The following is a 14367-nucleotide window of genomic DNA, read 5'->3' as shown; positions in this document are numbered from 1 at the left end:
TAGTGACCTGAGTGGTAGTAGAAAAAAATCATAGAAGAATATAGTTTTGCCTAACCAGTGTCTTGACATATTATACTGTTGAAGTTGCTCAAAATTAAATGCCAGATTTGACTAGATGGTGATAAATAATGTTCTGGTTGTTGTCACAGCTATATTTTGCTAAATGATTCTTTTCCTACTCTCAGGCACTCTGTTATCACTTAAACATCAATTATTTGTCACAGGAGAATATCTGCTGTCTATATTAAAATTTTTAAAAATCACCAAACAAACAAAACAAACAAACAAAAACAAACAGAAACCAAACAACCAACAACAAAAAAATAAACCCACAAAAATCTCAGAACTTTTTAAGGCTCTTCACTTTCCAAGAAAGTCAGATCTGTGGGCTTTACATTCAAGACTGATGCAAAAGAAGTTTAATGACCAGTGAGATGTCCGTATGCACCGACGTGTAAAACCTATAGTAGTACAAAGAGAAGTAACTGAATTAATTTCTTAGCACCATGGAAAAATATTATCATCTCGGAGTAATGGATAGTATGCTTCTGGTATGTTAACTTCATAATCTGAATAGCAGCAGTGATAACACTGACTGTCTGATACAAGAGCCTATAGTGTCAGTATACTTTCTAAGATGAAAAATATTTACTAGGAGGTCACCTCTGAAGTTTTCATGAGATGATGTTGATGATTGTTTTATTGGCAGCAACTAACAGCTTAAAAGGAACTGTGATTTTGTGGTTAGATAAATTAAATTCTGTATTTGAGATCTGGAGATAAAATTCTTGCAGCTTTGTAATACAATTTTTCTAATTGTCCAATTTTGTAAAGTGACTAACAGAATAGGCACACTTGGAGGGAAATGTTCAGACAAAGTTTGAACCCTCATGATTGTCAGCCTTCCTGGAAATACAGAAACATATTCAATGGAAGAAGGATTATCTCCTAGATCTTTTCTTTAAAGGATTTTTCTTAAAAAGTATTTTCCTCGTGTTTCTATTAAATTAAGAATCCAAGAACTGTTTTTCACCACACTAACAGATTTTACTGATGGGTTGAATGTGCTCTGACACATGAAAAAATACTCAAAATGTAATAAGAAATAAATATTTAAATGAATAATTATTTGAGGTTTTTGTTTGCTTTTTTTTCCTTCTCTTTAAAAATAAGATGGAAGAATAGCACATTTCTACAAATTCAAAGATATTAGGAAGTAAATTTGAAATGGTTCCATATATTTTTTAAACTTAGTTGATTATATCATAGAAAATGGACACTTCTCGCTTTCTCATAATATTGACTCTAAAGCAAGCAACATCTGAAATGGTTATATTTAATAAAATGAATTATCAGAATTATAAATCAGGCTCCACCATGCTCAAGTTTGCATATTCAGGACTTCAGGGTATGAGTGACAAAACTGCCTTTCATTGTTCTGCTTTATCCTGTCATCAGCTTGTGTTCTCATGCCTTATTTACTACAGCAATTCAATTCTTCCCTTGTTCTTATTGTCTTTTCCTCTCCATCACTATTTTTCAAACTATAAACAATTCCACTGTAAACATCTAAGTATAAAGTAGCAAATTCTTCGAGGATCACAGACATGGGCTTATGAAGAATTGCTAAAACCTATTCTGGTCCCAAAATCTGCAAATGTGTAATAGCTGTAGAGCTATACAGTTTAGGGTAGAACTTCAGTATTTCATCCTGAGATGAAACTTCATCTTCCTAGAAAAATTGTTTCATTTTCTAAATAATTCTCTGCTATCATTCGGTAAGGATATCACAAGTAACAGCTTTCCCCCAAATGAGGTAGCTCATCTGCTGGTGTGCTCTGCCACATGCCTGTAGGTAGTCGGCTTATCAACCTGTTGATACTGAACTGCTTATCTGAGATGTGCACAAAGGCTTAAACTAAACATTTTACAGATTTTTGTCATTTGACATCTTACATTTCACAATCTTAATTACTTTTCAATGTTAATATTTTATGTAATATTTTAATGTGATACAGCATATCTGATACAGTACTCAGTTACTCAGTGAAAAAGTCAGCTTAATGACATTGTACTTTCTGCAGTCAGTGAACCAATGCACCATTCTTTTTGAGTCCCCAAATATAATTTATGCTCAAATTTGACAGATATTGGTAAAATCACCTGAATCTATTTTATTACTGGATGTACTTTGTTCTTACTTCTTTCAAGCAGAAGCAATATCTATTAAATTAATGTTACAATGCAGAAAATCTCTGCATTCAAAGATCTGAGAAATAAATCAGGAAGGAATAACTCACATTCTTTGTAATTCACAGTTCTGAAAGGAAACTCTTCTCAACAAGTGTGCTACACTGATAGTGATCCTATACTTTATAAATTATTTGGCTGAAGAATCTTTTTACGCTCCAGACAACTTTCAGTTTTAAAAATATAACACAAAGGAAAAGGACTTTCTCAAGTTTTTCCCAGCCAAGAATCTTATTTGATAGTACAGTGGCCTAATAAATTTGAAAATTTATCTATGAGGTGTCTGTTAAAAAAGATTTCTTGACAGAAGCATCATGAGCACACAGGACTCTCTACTAAGCTTCATGGTCCTGTTTTTTAAGAAAATATTTCTAAAAATTAGTGTTCCAGACTAACTGCACTTCCTCAAGCAGCACAGCAAAGAGAGGCAAAGGCCATGACATAATGAGTATGCATAAAGGTTTTTAAAGCCTGAGATAGCAAACTGCTTCTTTTCTGACAGTAGAGGGACTAAGAAATTACTTACAAAAATCTTCATTCAAAGGAGCAGACACAGATAAAGAGGGCAACAGAATCCACTCTGCACCTTCCCTAAAGCAGCATAGACAGGCCAAAGCTTCAGTCAGATCCACATTGCAACATCATGGTGAGACTTTCAAAATGAAAATTTTGAATAAAAATCCAGTTGTTTAGTGGAAATGAATGCACAGCTTTTTATGTCCACTTCTCTCTTAGATTTCCTTGGCACTGGGAGTGGGACACAAATGAGAAACCTCTTCTCTCTGTCAGCGGTTCACCTGTTCTTATGGCAACCCCATTATCAGCATTTTCTAGGGCTTTTGTAGAAGAACACAGATGTATTGCCTGATGTCCCTGAGTACAGCAGTGAAAAGGAGCTTTCTGAATAGGATTATTTGTCCAAAGTGAGTTACTGATTGCTCCTACCCGAATGATGGCTTTCTGTGGGTTAAGCTTTGCTACAGGATACCTAGAACTTCTGCATAAGTATCTTTTTAACTCCAAATCAATGGCCTCATTACTGAAGGAAAAGTCAGAATAACTATTAATACCTGCTAATAATACCTGTGCAGTAAAACCTAGATGGATCCTTTGCTTCAATTTGGTTTCAAAAATAAACATAGGAAATAGGACCGCTCTGCATGAGTTGATAGAACCCAAATGATCAAGTAAACACATTGATTTTTCTCAGAACACTTGTTTTAAAATGGGTGTCACGATTTAAAAAATACACTGTAGTCATTGTATAGACAGATCCTACCTGGGCTTCACAGTAGAATGGTTTTATTATTTTTAAGAAGTTACAAGTAATAGAAAAACTTTTTAAACTAAGCTACTAACAGATTAGAAGTAAGCTCTTTGTATTTATTTCATGTTTTTTAACCCTCCTTTTAAGGGAGTTTCACTTAAGGTGTGTTTTTGAAGCCTAAACAACCAAGTCATGAATGCTGAAGGATTCAGACAGCTTACAGGAATTGATCACACTTTTAACAACATTCTGGGATATCCATGCTGGGATATTAAGGCATTTCTTGAAGGAAGATAGTGCTGTTCAAACACAACTTCTGGCCTAATACTACTTGCACATTTACAAATTTGTGACTATCTTCAGTTATCCCTCACCTGAAGACACATAGCAGAATGCAAAGGCTATTAGGTTCCTAATGGCTCCTCTCAGTTCCTAATAATTTTAATATAAGTTTAGCTCTGTAGGTGGCTGATTGACTGCTGTTATGCCTCACTATGTTTAAGAGTAATTTTCTTGGATAAATAATTTCAAAATATGGCACTAAATCTACCTGGCACATTCTGAACAACAGACTGGCAAAAATGACAAAAAAATAGATTATGCCATTAGATGAATAGTAGGAAGAACATATATATCTCTGGTCAGGGTTTTCAAAAATTACATAATCTCCCATTATTATAAATATTGGCACAAATATTGTTCAAAGGAGAGGGGTAAAAAAAGAACGCCATTTTATTAAAAATGCATTTAAGGGGGAAAAAAAGGAAAACACATTCTGTTTAAATCTGTCCTCCATTATGTTCTTCTGAACACTCATTAGTTCCAATGGCAAATAGCCTTGAAACACATGAAAAATGCCTTCTGCCAGGATACCTAAAAAACTGTTGACAGCAGATAAGCAGTGCTCTCTGCACACTGAACTGCATGAGCAATAACTGCTTCAGTTACTCATCTGCTGCTGCCTGTTTCTTGTCTTATGACTGGACTGCAAACTTTCTGGAGCAGGGCTAATTTATATGTTGTGCCTCAATTTAATGCTAACAATTTCTGTTGCTGGTCTAGACCTAATGTCTCTAGTTTGCTGGACTAACATAAATAATAATTGCCTAATTAATAATTACCTCAAAGAAAATATTCCTTTTTCCTGTGCCAGTGGGAGAAATGCATCTCAATAAAAGTAAAAGCAGAGTAAGTCAGAGGCAGAGCCACAGAGAAGTAGTAACTCAAATATGCAGTGTGAATGCAACAATTAAAACCAGAATTGAATGGACAAGCCTGTTCATAAACATCAAGTGTTTCAAATTCAAGTACATAGAAATTTTCTGAATATACCTCTTCCTTTCACTCTCTCAGTTACTGTCCTCATTCCCAGATAAAGGAGAGGGTAAAAGGCAAATGTGTTCATGCAATTAATGTTAAATCTCTATTTCTTTTTCCGTATCCAAAAAGATGTGTATTTTAAAAGCAGTACTTTAAATAAAGCAAGCCCACATTTCATTCAGTTATTCTTTAACCTCACTTTGGGGAGATTTCTTTTGCCTGCATTCAAAAAAGACATGGAGACTGAGTCATTCTGCTTCTTTTTTCATCTGTTAAGCCCAAATAGAGAAGGATAGATTTCATTGCCCTTAGCATGCCCTCATAACACTTCAGCTTTACATTAGGACTGTGATTATAATCAGATTTCATTCTTCAGGGCTTCATCTGATCAGCTGTAAGAGTCAGGACCATAATTTGACTTGGAAATTCTGCTCTTCCTCTACACATGCATCTTTTCTTTTGAAGGACTTGCAATTGACTGCAGCTGGTTGTTGAGTGAGGGGTATCCATACTTGGGGTGGCACAGTGCTTGAAGGTGCTTGACTGATGTGTCTGATTAGGCAATCAAAGTCATTTTGATAACACAGTTTAGGATCAGGAAGGAACTATTAAAAAACAAAAATCAAACCAACACAAAACCTCCATGGGGTTATTTATTCAAGGTTGATCAAATAGATTTATTTTGTCAGATTAAAATGTCATTAGATGAGCATTTATATAATTAATATGCTGCCACAGCATTAGTGGAATAAATTGATTAGAAGTTTTGTGGTTTAGCTTTGCTTTTTCATGAAATGTTCTGTTTATTTTCTTAAGTAACATTGAAATAGACAGCATCTGAGCTTTTTATTTTTTACTTTGTTCTCAAGTTTCCAGAGTACTGTGGGACCAGGTTGCCCTCTGAATTGTGCTTCATGAAATATGCTCATACTTATCTTGATGAGATACTCAGCTGTGCTTCTCTGCTGGTGCTCTGAAATGCAGAAACTGCTCTGGGGCTGGTGTTAAGGTCTCTCTTTTTAACAGTAGATACAGATGGATTTCTGAGTGAGGGACACAATGATCACAAAAATGAAGTATTTTTTTACTAATCTGATATACAATGCTGAGTGAGTAGTAATGGGTATTTAATATGGTTTGTCGTATGTTTTCAATGTTGTGGTCTCAGAAAAAATTACACAACAGCTCTTTCAAATTTTCTGAGAATGGAACTGATGATAACAACTCCTCTACTTCATCTGCTCTATTTAGCTACACAATAATCTTTGGTGAAGAAATCCTTTTCACCCCTATGTCCTGTTAGAATTTGCAAAGAGGTGTTTCTGCTCTGAAAGCTCCAAACATCATTCCTCTCTCTTTGCTTCCACTAGCACTCTACCAAAATGCACCAGAAAACCCATAGAACTGATTGCCTTCTTTCAGTGGAGGGAGAAAAAAAAAAAAAAAAAAGAGGTGAAAGGGGGTGAGGATTCAAATTTCCTATAATTTTTAGGTCTCCACAACTGTGGAAATACTTTTAAAAGATACTTAAAAAAGAAGATACTAAGAGTTACTTAAAAAAAAATGCTAAAAAGATACCGAAATCACAAACACTTGTTGTGAATTTTTGCCTTTTTATTTAATGAGATTACTAATCCAAAATTTACCTGTGCAACTGAAAATGAAGGGCAAGAGAAGGCAGCTATCCTTTATGAAGAAACTAGATTTGAACAAGAAATAAGTTTCTGGGCTTGCTTAAGGCAAAATGAGAGCTTGTGGAAAGGGCAGTGAGGGGTTTGGATCTTGTTGGTAATTACAAACTCATAAATGCATGCTGAAAGTGGAGCAGTACTTGAAGCTAAAATGAAGTCAGGACACAGGAAAGGCCAGTTCTATTGAAATGCCCAGGAACAGAGCACATGAGGCTCTCCATGGAGATCCACAAATAGCTGAATACACAAGAAATGGAGATAAGACTGGTCAGTGAAGTGCTGGTCTGTCCAGGATGATCCTGTATACTTTAATCTCAGTAAAGTATCTAGATCTCTTAGCCTTACTTAGCTTACAGATGGTGTGCAAAGGCAGAAGGGATTCTCAACTAAGCTAGAGTACAACAAAATAAAAATTCTTCAGCAACAGAAATGGTGACATCCACATCAAATACATTTGGCAGAGCGTGCTTTTCTTATAATCAAATACAAAACTGCAGTGGAATCCATGGAAGGCAACCATATAAAGGATTTTCAAGACAAGAAAATATAGAAACACTTAGTTACTCCAAATAATTAGGTTGAAAGACCATTATTATCAATTAATGAGAATATCAGTAGAAAGCTTGAATGTCTTTTCCACCTTAAGAAAATTTGTCTACTGACTAGTGTATTCAGGCAAATTTATAATAATGTTGGCAGTTAATGGAATACAAAAGCACTTGGTGTTTTAAATAGGATAAATAAAATGCAATGTAACAGATCTGGGCTTATTAGAGCTTTCAACCTACCTATGAGGGCTTTATTTTGGTGTGATTTTTTTTTAACTGATGCAAACAGTTCTTAAAGCAGCTTTATTTTGTTAGAAATCCTGACAACTATATCTGACATAAAATTCCTAATTTTAAAATAGTTGTTCTATTCTGAATGGTAATTATCTGTCTTACAATATGTCTTCTAATCCGTAGTTATGGTCTTTTATAGAAATAATTGCATCTGTTTAGCTATCTAAAAGCTGCTATATAAATAATTTTCCATTTATCTTTCTTACCTTTAATATCTTTTTCAGTTTAGGTGAGCCCCAAATAGCAAAACTTCAAGTTATTGCTCACACCTGGCAGGTAATTCTCTCAAGACTGAGGGCTCTGCAGGGTCGGCACCAACCAGCTGAGATCTCAAGACACAGGATGGTTGCACTGCATATGTTGCAGTCGTATTGATTTGATAAGATTGCAGAATGATTCCAAAGCTTTTTAAACTTGTCTTTCATATTAGTTACATGTGTAGGATACATGTTACAGTTGGTCTTAGAATTTCCTGTCAAATTCTGACTGTTTCTGCTATTACATGTAAATCAGGGACAATGCCCTTTCTGCTATAAAGGTTAAATGAACAAAATATCCCATGTTTGACACTGGCTTTACCCAAGTGAAATCTGTGAAGAGTGGTATTTAGGAAAGCCTCTTTGGATTCATTGCACAGTGCGTATTTTCATAAATAAATGAGCTGTTGTGAAAGATGTGCATGGTTTTTGAGTCATGAAGCAGACCTTTACGTGGACGCTCCAGAGGACTGCAAAATCTCTTCCCCTGCTGCATTTTCCAAGCTCATGTTTTTATCTTAAAACAGCAGATTTGGTTCTTGTCATCACAAAATCCATTACAGTTTATAGGCTGAGATGATTTTCCTTATGGGTTCTCTTATTAATATTGCCAAGACTATATTCAGGTAAATAGAATTTTGGGCTTTCCATTTTTCACCTTGTTTACTTCCTATCAGTGCTCAGTAGATGAGCGCATCTGTCTGCTAGAGCTGTGGATACTTGATCTTGATGGTTCTATCCCTGTTACAGCTTTTTTGCAACCCAGGCTGCTGTGTCAGACATGGGTATCAGATCTATCCTTGGAGAGGACAGGGGAAATCTGTAACAGGGAGTTAAAGACTCCTATATGATTCAGAGCAGCTGAGATATGCCAGGACATTCAAAAGGCACAAGGTACATTGCATGGTTAATTGATTCACATGCCAAGTGTTTATTTATAAAGCCAAAACACCTTCAGGGTGTCTGGGTGAAATGAAGCAAGTCCTGGACTGTTCCCTTAAAGTATAAAATTCTTCTCTTTCTTCAGTAAAAAAACCCACAAAACGACACACTCTTACCAAATACGTATATTTCTAATAAATTTCGGTGTAATTTTTGTGGATTTTACCTTGGAATTTTTATGATTAAGATAGGGGTTGTTAAATTAATTTTACCTGTAATTTTTTTCTGTATGTTGCTACAAACCACGTTTGCGTGTTCCAAATGCAAGACCTTCCAATCCCAAAAGAAACAAAAAAACCCGAAATAATTCCTTGTATTTATTCTTTCAGAAACGTAGTCCTAAAAATCACTAAATAATGCATTACTTTGATAATGTGTTTTGCTGCAATGTGACATACATTTAAGTGATTTATTTCTGTCTCTTAGACATAATATTTCACAAGCTTCCTGTGAGCTTCTTTTCTGACACTGCACATATTAAAAAAACTAGTCAGGTTTTTTTTTCCAAGTTTATTAACTAAATTCCCACCATTCACTAAATTGCATATTTATCTCTTTTTTCTTAATGGAGAAAGTCCTGTCAAAACTGGTTATCAGAATGATGAGCAGTGTCTATACCACAAGCTACTAACAGAATTCACAAGTCATCTCAAAGACACTTTTTTTTCCAGAAGCCAGTTTTATGTTTATTCCTTTGAAGAAGTGTGAATAATGCCTGCTGTGTTTAGCATACAGACCAATGAAGTGTCACTTCCTTTGGGCTAATGCCTGAGTAATCAATTGCAGGTACAAATAGTCTCCATCTCATAATGCACTCAGGAGCATTATGGTGCTGGAAATCTCTCAATTTCCTCTGCATGAAGTGGGTACTGTCAGTGTCTTTATGTGCTTACAAAATACTATTATTGACAAAAATGTAGAATTTTATAAATAGAAAAAATGTATCTCATTATGATTTATTAACACGAGGTTGTTTTCCTTATTACCTTTAAAATCCAGCTAGTGTGAGTGACCTTTATATCATTCTCTGTGCAAAATGCTTTACAGTAACAACAAGCTGAGTATAAGCCAGTGGGGTAAATATAGCCCACATGGCATTGCTCACAAAGTTGATAGCACTTGAATGTTTCAATTTCTTCAGCAGATGTGTAACTGCATTGCCCAACAGTCACAGGCATCAGTAAACAGCAGTGAGAAGTGCAAATTTTGCTACTAATCTTGCTAATTTTCAGCTGGAAAATGGCACAATGGAAATTTTTATGTATTTTCATATTGGCTGAATGCCTGGTTATGCTAATCCTATGCTCAATACTTCAGACACAGCCTAGGAACTATTAGTTTTAAATACTGTTTTGATGATCACACGGACTCTACAAAAATATCCTTAAAATGAGTGTAAGCTTATGTGTGAGTCCAGCTACAGTGGTCTCCCAAGGAGTGCCTGAGACACTGTATGACCTGAGGAAAGAGCATGTAACCTGTTCCAGGATCCCACTCTTCCTACATGCTGTTCTCATCTTGGCTTTTCTGAAATCCTCAGTGGCTTTGGCCACTAAAGACACTTAAGCACAGGGCATGGCCTGTATCAGATTCACCTCTGTTCTTAAAAACAGCATCGATGTCTAGACACTGTACTTGATTAGAACTACTGGAACCAAATCCTCAAAAATGTCTCAGGAGCTGTGAGAGCCCCCAAGCCCACGCCGTTGCCCATCCTTCTTTCATGCCCATCTCCAGCAGTGAGCAGCCTCAGAAGCTGCCTGTGCCAGCTTGGTCAGCTGCAAACCATGTGTTCTCCCACATGGGATCTCCCCACCCACTTTGCCTGCTCAGAAGGTGCTCCAGAAGACATCTTGCTCTCATTTAAATTCTTTGGACAGCCCTTTTTTTTTTTTTTTTTTTTTTTGTGGGAAGCTCCTTTGGACACTTCTAAGGTGTACAGCACTCACCACACCAGCGACTTGTGATGCAGGAGACTTCCTCCAGCCAGACCCAGGAAGAAAAGACTCTTCCTAGACAAAAAGTGAAACACCTTTTACATTCTGCTGAACCCTTTCTTTCTTATCCATTGAACTAACACAACTTCATGGATTTTTTTTCCTGTTGCCCAGGACTAGGATGGCTACTAAAATAGGACAGCAGAGAGAAACAGGACAACATGTTTTGAAAGATGATCCTTCCTCACAGCTCACAAGCATGTAAGAAGTCCTGCCTGAACTCAGCCTGCGAGATTTATACCAGCATCATTTTTATAGCTAGCTCCAGGCACTCAAGAAATTTGCTGTACAGTAAAAGAAGTCCAGCTCTAATCTTGCATTCACTACTGAGAAGTTTTATGAAATGTGCTTCCTCATAAGTAAGTTTACATTTTGGGCCAAAAATCATACACAGATGTTTCATAGATAGCGGGATGTCCACTAGAATGAAAAAAACCAGCAAGTTCCCTACATGTATTTCATATTAATTCCTCTTTAAATTATGCTGAAACCCTTACATTATGCAGTATTCCTGATAAATGCACCAAGCTGGGATTAGGCAGGCTCATCCCCACCATCTGCCACTATCTCTTCAGCTCCTCTGTGCTCTGAAATAAGTTTTGATGTTTCAACCAGGATGAACCTTGATCTTGTTGAAGCAAACAGGAGTTTTTCCACCAATTTCAGCCAAAATGATGTAGGGCTGCCACTGGAGGAAAAAAACATGAGGAATCTTGGCTTCTCAGTCAGTTGCTGCTTTACATATAAGCCGAGATAAGCACCACTGGGACACGGCTGTATAAAATGACAGAGGCAAAGAGACTGATCTGAGTATGCCACAGGGAGAGCTGAGGGAGGTTAATAATTGCATTTCCCTGTGACACACTGAATAATTCAAATTAGCAAATAATCTCCACTTCTCTGGTCATGAGTTGCTGAAAGACTGACCACATTCCATTATAGTAAACTGAAGAGTGCAAAACATGTCTCTTAAGTTCTTTATATTCTTTACTACTGCTCCACTATTGTGAGCAGTGACAAAAGACTGATTTCCTAATTTTTTAAAATTATTTTTTGCTCTAGATTGGGCTCAGAGCTGGTACAAGAGGCCTGGTAGCAAAGCAGACCGGGGAATCCAAGTGTCAATCTGCATCCCTCATGCCTTCTGATAGCATTTCAGCATGTGGAAGTGTAATAAAATAGTAAAAAAAGATCTGTTGAAGTGTTTATGTTTTGGAAGAAAGCTTTTGTCTCATGTCCTTGATATCCAAATTTCAAATCTTACTTTTTATAGTGAAAATAATGTAATTCTTTATGAAGATCATGGTATTATTAGATCTTCTCCTATAAAATTCCTGATTGGAAGGAGTACATTGCCTGAGTTGTGTCTAGTGTCCAACAGCAGGGAGTAAACCTGAACAGACATGGAATTACTTCAAATTAAAGCAGTAGACTAATTTGTTGATCTTTTCTTCCGGTTCCATCATCTTCCTCAAAAGAGTAACTGCTTTACTTTAAAGCTATTTCAAACCAAAGTCATTCTTGAACCCATTTTGTTGGAGGAAGCCACTACAAGAAGTTCTGAGAAACATTACAACCCACCATTGAAATACAACAACAGAATTGTCAGTTTATGTAATTTACCTCAGTAAAACAAATCTGCTTTTCTATACTTCTTTTAGTTGTAGTACTCTTGATCATATTATTGGCAGGGCAGCTAGTGCTGCCTAGTCACAAGTCTTCCTCATTACTTGAGAAAGATCCTGTTTTCAGTGGGATAGGTCTTTTCTAAAACTGAACCATTTATAATGAAATATTCTATTCCCGGAGACTGTCTCTGCATGAATTGGTAATTATCATAAAGTAGTGCTGATGACAGTAATTTCAACCAATAGTCTTCAAAAGGAAAATGGAAAAAGTATATCTCCATTTTAAAATTTTGGCTGCTTAGGTTTTTTTGTTGTTATTTTGTTTTGGGTTTTTTGGGGTCGCTGGTTTGGGGGTTGTTTGTGTGCGCAGTTTTTTAGTTTTGTTTGGTTAGTTGGTTGGTTTGGGGGTTTTTGGGTTTTTTTGTGGGGGTTTTTTGTTTTTGGTTTTTTGTTTTTTTTGGTTGGTTGGTTGGTTGGTTTTGGTCGAAAAGACTACTCTTTGGAGCAGGAATTGAAATTAGGCAGAAAAGCCTCTAGAATTATATGGCTTGTGCAGACTTAATGGAAATTCATCTGCATTTGGCCAAACCTAAGCCCCCTAAAAAACTGCAGTTTTGATTAGTAGCTGTGAACTTTCTGTGTTGCAACTATGCATTAAAAACCAAAAGCATTTCCAAACAGGACTCTTCTTTTGCCTTTGGGCTGTGTATAAACGGAGAACTCAGGAATGTGGGAATGCTTATAGCACTGTATACATGCATTGTGACTCCAGTGCAAGAACTGTGCTCACACCAGTGTACCAAGAACCTCTTCCTGGTGCATAAACAACACTGGGGTCTTTGTGAACAGCCATCGAAATCATATAAATACCCTTTGGAAACAGAACCACACATTGTAAGAGAAGAAAAAATGCTTATTGGATCAGTGTTCCCATGGTGTGTCCTGGGGAAGGACTTGACTTTAACTTTCGTTTTTATGTGGTGACATTTAGCAGTTAAGCTGTAGCATATTTTAAAATTTTGGTTGAGTTTTTGGTTGTGTTGGGTTTTATTCCTTCCTTTTGTCAGTAGCTTTGTGTTTGTTTGCTTTGGGTTTTTTTTTGGTTTGTTGTTGTTGTTGTTTTTATAAAAATAGCCTCACTCCTCCAGGTGCTTATTTCTCAGATCATGTAGCAATACTTAGGTATCCATATGCTGCCAGCTGGGGAAATTTATCTGCTTTACCTGTTCTGTTGTTCTTTACTAGTTTACTTGACATGTGCCTACATCAGGAAAATTCCCTGAAGACTTTAAAATTCATTTATGAACATGCAGTGTTTGAAACTCATTGTATATAAAATTTCCATTGCTACTTGTATTCATAATAAGCCAATTTTTTAAGTCATTAGAAGTTTGTTCATAATTCCAAGACAAACTTTCCGAAGAAATAAAATTAGTTTAGCCAAAAGTACTGTCTCTCAAATGTGTGTCTTTTCCTTAAATGTAAACATGAGAAAGAAAAAACCTAATTCCCAAAGACTATACGTGAATATTTCAAAGGTTATTTTGATTTATATTGCCTCTTTTTACAAACATGAGCCATGAAATATATGTAAAAGAACTGCACTATAATACAATTGCCCTCAAAAAATTCAGTATGTCTTCCACATAATAGAGTTAAAAAAACAAGCTAGTGTGCTTTTAAAAAGAAAGAATATGTGGGAGGAAATTCAAACTGAGGAAAAATACATCTACTTATGTATTTCTTTTTTATTTAAAACATCAATTGAGAGTTTTCATGGGATTTGAGAGACTATTATTCCAAAAATAACTGTCACAAATTTATACTTGCTTCATTTTATAATTTACCAGCTGTGGAACTCAAAGTAACTCTAAGACATTAATGAAGCTCACATTATATACAAAACTTGGTAGAAACTGTTATCTCTGTATTTCAGATGATGGAATTGAGGTTAGATACATGCAAAGTGATGTGTAAATTACACTGGATACTTGTGCCTCTTTCCTGTCAGCAAATCTTTTCAAGGCCAAAGCCAAGCAAAAGAGACTGAAGAGGAGGCATCGTGGAGCAGTGGAAGGGAAAAGTTGCCTTGTGTGTTTCTTTGGGAGATGACCACAATGTTTACCTAGAATCATAGAATGGTTTGGGCATAAGGTTTGGGATCATCTAGCTC

This window comes from Sturnus vulgaris, chromosome 3 (assembly GCF_052056855.1).
Source record: "Sturnus vulgaris isolate bStuVul1 chromosome 3, bStuVul1.hap1, whole genome shotgun sequence".
Classification (NCBI taxonomy): Eukaryota; Metazoa; Chordata; class Aves; order Passeriformes; family Sturnidae; genus Sturnus; species Sturnus vulgaris.
Note: the sequence above shows the minus strand (reverse complement) of the source record.